This window comes from Arachis hypogaea, chromosome 1, assembly GCF_003086295.3.
Source record: "Arachis hypogaea cultivar Tifrunner chromosome 1, arahy.Tifrunner.gnm2.J5K5, whole genome shotgun sequence".
Classification (NCBI taxonomy): Eukaryota; Viridiplantae; Streptophyta; class Magnoliopsida; order Fabales; family Fabaceae; genus Arachis; species Arachis hypogaea.
The window spans coordinates 38,181,119-38,187,497 of record NC_092036.1 but is presented as its reverse complement, the minus strand read 5'-3'; positions in this window follow the sequence as shown (position 1 = coordinate 38,187,497).

Sequence of the window (6,379 nt, the reverse complement as noted above, 5' to 3'; positions counted from 1 at the left end):
GGTACATGGTCCATGTGGTCCGTACAACAAGAATTCACCTTGCATGAAGAATGGATCTTGTTCAAAATGTTATCCCAAAGAGTTTAAATAACGAACACTCATTGATGAAGCCAGATTTCTCAAATATAGACGTAATGATAATGATCGAACAGTGAAGAAAAGGGAATGTGTACTAGACAATAAGTTCATTGTTCCTTATAATCTAGAATTGTTGATGGGTGCCACATAAATGTGGAATACATGTGCCAAACAAGTTCTATTAAGTATCTGTTTAAGTATGTACACAAGGGCAATGACCATATAACAACTACCCTATACACCGCTGGTGATCCGTCAGAAGCCACACAAGTTGTTGACAAAATTAGGAATTACTATGATTGTAGGTACATTTCGGCATGTAAGGCAGTCTGGTTTATTTGGATATGAAATTCAAGAGAAAGAATCATTTGTGATTAGACTTCTATTCCATTTGGAGAATGAGCAACCTGTGGTTTATAGTAAAACATCTAATGTGAATGATATCGTCGAATGAGCAAAATCTCAAGTCCATATTTTTGGGATGGATGGCAGTGAACATGTCATATTCCTATGCTCGAAGTCTGACTTATGCTGAGTTTCCAACCAAGTTTGTTTGGAAGGACGATGCTTCAAAGGTTTCCTCGAAAGCAAGGCTTTGCAATTGGATGGTTGACTCATGTACCTGTAGGTAATGATGAGTTTATATTTAATTTTGATCTTATTTATTTTATGATTTAAATTTAAAATCTTAACAGCATGTACCCCACGTCTATTTTATTCGATTTATCTACATTAGAGTTGTTCTATATTTTTTTATAAAAATTAATCTTATGCGGATGTGTAGCTACATAATAATTGAAATCACGTAACCTAATCCATTTAGCAATTTAAAAGTGAGATTGTAACCAAGTTTTTTGCAGCAAATACCAAATAATATTACCAACGACTTCTCTTCAATACTCAAATAGGATGTATGAATTTTTGAGATATAAGAACAGTAGGAGGAACAATTTATGCTACATATAGAGATGCATGTTTCGTCCTTGGACTCTTGCAAAATGACAGAGAATTCATGGATGCAATTAAGGAAGTAAGCTTATGGGCCTCAAGATCATAAGTTAGAAGGTTATTTGTCATTCTATTAACATCCAACAATATCTCAAGACCAAAACATGTCTGGGAAAGATGTTGGCATGAACTCTCAGATGATATTTTGTATCGATAGAGAACCGTGATGAACATGCGGAGTGAGTTTTTATAATTGCAATTATAAAAGTTCTTCATTATTGATCATTTTTAGTTTGAATGAATTTTTTAGTATCGCATAATATGCATAGTTAACCATGTCAGATGATGAGATTAATCAGTTGTGCTTAATGGATATAGACAAGATCTTACATTCCTATGGTAAAACCTTGAAAGACTATCCTCTATGCCTTTAGCAACTGAAGTTGATAGTTCTTTGTTAACCGAAAGGGTTATCAGAGAAGAGCTAAACTTTAATAGGGATGATTTAAAGAAAAATTCCTCAGACATGTTAGCCATCGCAATACCTGAGCAGAAATATGCATTCGATTAAATTGTTACAGCTGTGTATTGTGATGAAGAGATTTTTTCTTTGTATATGGTCATGGGGGTACTGGAAAAATATTTCTCTGAAACCTTATGTCTGCTAAGATTCGCTCAAGGGGTGATGTTGTGTTAAACATTGCTTCAAGTGGTATTACTTCTTTACTTCTTTCCAATGGAAGAACGGCACACTCAAGGTTCAAAATACCGCTGAATATAACTGAGAATTCTATATGTAACATCATACCTGGTTCTTCTCAAGCAATGCTGCTGTTGAAAGCTAAACTTATAATTTGGGATGAGGCTCCAAAGGTTAGTAGGTACTGCTATGAAACGCTTGATAAATGCTTAGGTGATATCATGAGGTTTTCTCCATCATATGAAAAAGGTTTGCCCTTTGGAGGAAAAGTGGTTGTACTAGGTAGAGACTTTAGATAAATTCTTTCTGTCATTTTACGAAGATCGAGACAAGATATCATTCATTCAACCGTGAATACGTCTTACCTTTAGAAGTTTTGTCAGGTGCTCAAACTAACAAAAAATATAAGACTCTCTGTAGGGATGACTACTTTAGATCAAGATGAGACAGAGCAATTTAGTGAGTGGTTATTGAAAGTTTGTGAAAGTCTAATATGTGACAATATGGATGGTGAATCGGAGATATGTCTTCCAAGAGATATTGTTATTCCTTCTTCGGACCAAGCATTTAATGAGTTGGTTCATTTTTTTATCCAAATATTTTGGATAACATGTCCTCAAAGGATTTTTTTTCAAAGCAAGAACTATACTGGCTCCCAGGCTGGACATCGTTGAAGAGGTCAACAATCATTTGATGGATATCATTCCTGGAGAAAAAAAAGTATATCTTAGTTCGGATTTGATTTGTATGGATGAAGGGAATAGGAGAGTCAATTAGATCTCTATGGTCCTGAATTACTGAATAGCATAAATTGTTCCAGTTTGCCTCCACATAAATTAATAGTTAAGATTGGTGTTCCAGTGATGTTAATGAGGAATATTGAAAAATTCAGTAGTCTTTGTAATGGTACAAGGCTACAAGTTAGGAAGCTTGGAAATCATGTCATAGATTGTGAAGTCTTAACGGGTAACAATATTGGTCATATTGCTTTGATTCCAAGAATGAATATAGTACCAACAAATGAAACCGTCCCAATTAGATTCCAACGAAGACAGTTTCCTATAATAGTATCGTTTGCCATGACAATTAATAAGCCTCAGGAAGAAACCTTATCTCATGTTGGATTGTACTTGCCCAAACCAATTCTTACACATAGCCAACTATATGTGGGACTTTCAAAAGTTAAGAGTAAAAGAGGTTTAAAAGTTTTACTTATGAATCACGTAGGAATGTCTGCAAATTCAACCATCAATGTTGTTTATAGAGAAGTCTTTGAAAAAATAGGATTCTAATATAAATATTTTAATTTTATTTTAAATTCTGTATCAATGTATAATTATTTTACTTAAAACAAATGTAAAATGATTATTACTCACTATTTTTAAGTTAAATTTAGATTTTAATAATAATTTTATAAATTTCTTAACATAATAATTATTTTGTATTTTTTTTAAATATTCAAACACACAAAATTTTTTTTTTTACTTTTATAAATTTTTTGTGTATAGTTCATACACTACTTCATAACAAAAAATAGTAAATTTTTTGTTTTTTTCCTTTTGGAGTCAGGTAAATTTTTTTTTAAATTAGAAAAAAAACCCTCAAAACTGGGCTAGTGTGAATAAGGCCGAATCCAACATAATGGACCCTAGGGTTGTGTATGGGTCGGGTGAAACCGGGTTTGATGTGACCCAGACCCGACCCGAAATATATACCGGGCCTATTTGTTAGACCTGAACCCGACCCTAGACCCGATGAAACCTATACACTTTCGGGCCACGATTATACCGGGTAAAAATAGGGTAAAAATCGGACCGTTAACATTATATTACCTTGATACCTTCTTGTAAGTTAGCATGTAAAAATATCCAAATTTCCAAGACTCCAACTATTATTTGACATGGTAAAATTCACTTAGAAAAATATAATAAGAACCAACTTTTCTCTAAAATTAAAGCATAACCATAATCAATATAATATTGCCTAATAACACCAAATATTTAAATCAATACAAATAACACAAGATTATGCATTAGTCTAAAGTCTTATGCATTTTAAATATAAAACATGAACTTATAGTCTTATATATAATGACTAGTAATACAAAATATTAAGGTTTACAATACTTAAATTTCACATAATAATAGCCATTATCCATCACTAATAACACAAAATATTAATTGTGTATGATGACCGGGCCACCGGGCCGATTTCGGGTGACCCGAGATATGGCCTGGACCCGACCCAAAATAATGACCGGGTCTATTTTTAAGACCCATACCCGGCCCTAGACCCGATGAAATCACACCAAATTAATCCCAAAAGTGTTCGGGACCGAGCCGGGTCTTCGGGCCGAGTCGGGCCATGCACACCCCTAATGGACCCACCAAAAAGAAGATATCTACAGGCAATTTAAATAAAATAACACAAAAATTCACTGCCAACTCTCTCAGCAGGAGAGCGAGATCTCTCATGAGGAGAGCTTTTTAGAACATAAGGTTCTAGTCGAACACGTACCTGAATATCATCCCTTCCAACAAAACCAACCTACAACAGAAAACTTGTTAGATCAGCTATAGTTTCACCCACATATAACACTGAATAAGCAAGTATTACATTCCATCACTCACACAACCAGCTTATTTATACACCACACAACACAAAAACATGGCAAGTGATTGCAATCAACCAGAGAATAGAAGAGGAATACAAAGCTAACTGCATCAACTTGGTAGGCAAGATAATATCGGAGAAAGAACTAAGTTTCAAGGTGATAAGGAATGCTATTATGGAGATATGGAAAAATCCACAAGGTGTTGCTATTTCGGAGGTAAGAAGGAACAAGGTCCTTATCAGCTTCAAAGATCAGGAAAAAGGCTTCAAATATGGAACCAGAGGGAAAAAAACAGAGGGCAGCTAGTTAAGCTGCAGATATGGAACCAGAGGGAGTCCATACATGAGGTAAACCATGATAGAATAGAGTTATGGGTGCAGATGCATGGATTTCCACATGCATATCTCAACAATAACACTGCAAGAATCATTGGAGACAAGATAGGAATAACAATAGAAACAGAGGATCCAAGAAGAAGCAATATATTGGAGAGATCATTTCTCAGGGTGAAAGTAGCCTTGAATATAACAAGGCCACTACCAACTGGGTTCTGGCTGGCCAGAGAGGACTTGCCAAATACCTAGATTAAATTTAAGTATGAAAGAATTCAGGATAGCTATTGTTTGAAGTGTGGCTTACTGGGACATGGGAGGAAAGACTGCCAGAGGCCTTAAGCTATGGCAAGCTGGGATCCAAGTAAACCCAGATATTCAGCTAGCCTTGGAGTTAACAAGGAAAAATCGCTCATGTACAAAGAGGCATGGAGAACTAGGGAAGAAACTTCAGACAGCAAAGAGGGAGAAGATGAGGCGCGTGCAATCAACCAAGTTGAAAAGGAAGGTGAGGATCTACAGTTCTCAGCTGAGAGTGACACTGGAGGAATGGAAAGCATTGGGAAACGAAGAGGGAAGGAGGGTGCAAGCGAAAATCAAGGAGAGGGAGTAGCACATAGCCATAGAGCAGAGGAGCAAGTAGGAGAAGGTCCGGAAAATCAGCAACTGGAAGGATTTGTGTCAGAGAAAGAAGATTTGAAGCAGTTAGGAGAATTGGGAAGATATTTTCTGAAGTTAGGTAACTTAAAAACAAAATTGCAAGAGGCTAAGGAGAAAAAGTTAAATAGAAAGGCTGGAAATAATTGGGCCAACAGGACCATTCAATCAAAAAATACAACCTGCATGGAAGTTGAGCAAAGCCCACTAAAAGAAAACAGTAATGGATTACACATGGTGAAGGACAATCTAAAGGAAGGAAAAGTCCAGAATACACAGAGACAGCAGAAACAGAATGCAAAAACAGGCCTTATTATAATTCAGTTGTTAAAGGAGAAATGGGGAAGAGGGGCTATAATTAAAGATAAGGAGTTAGTAGAAAACATAGGAGAAACAGAAAACAATAAGAAGACTGAAAAGGTAGGAAAAGAAAAGCAAATCTGGGAATTCAGAGGTAAGAGGGATGCAGAATGGAAGGACAAGAAACTGATGTCAAAAATAATGCAATGCAGTGGCAACAGAAATTTTTATTATGTTGAATTGCCAAGTGAAGATGAAGGGGAAGGAATTAAGCCTGATGGAGGAACTGATTTAATGGATACAGCGGGGAATTAGGAGGTAGAATTAGTACAGAGTATGGGAATGCAACTGAGTTTGAAAAGGAAGAGGGAGATCACGAAGCCAAAGGCAACAGCAGAAAGCATGCAAGATGAAGAATATGAGGCAGAAGAAACTGCAAGGAAGAAAAGGTACCTGAACATACAAAACATGGCTGAGGAGGCGGGCCTTAGCATGCCCCACCTGCAATCATGAGTTGCATAAGTTGGAACTGTCGCGGGTTAGCAGCGCCTGTGACAGTGGCAGAGGTGCAGAACCTTTGCAAGCAGTATAAGCCAAGTATTATCTTTTTTATGGAGACTAAAGCCAGTGAAAAAATTGTTGATAGAATTAGGAGAAAAATCCATTATGATAAAGCTTTTTGTGTAGAATCCCGGGGTTTGTCCGGTGGTTTATATTTATTTTGGAATGATAATATCAGTATTAATGTTT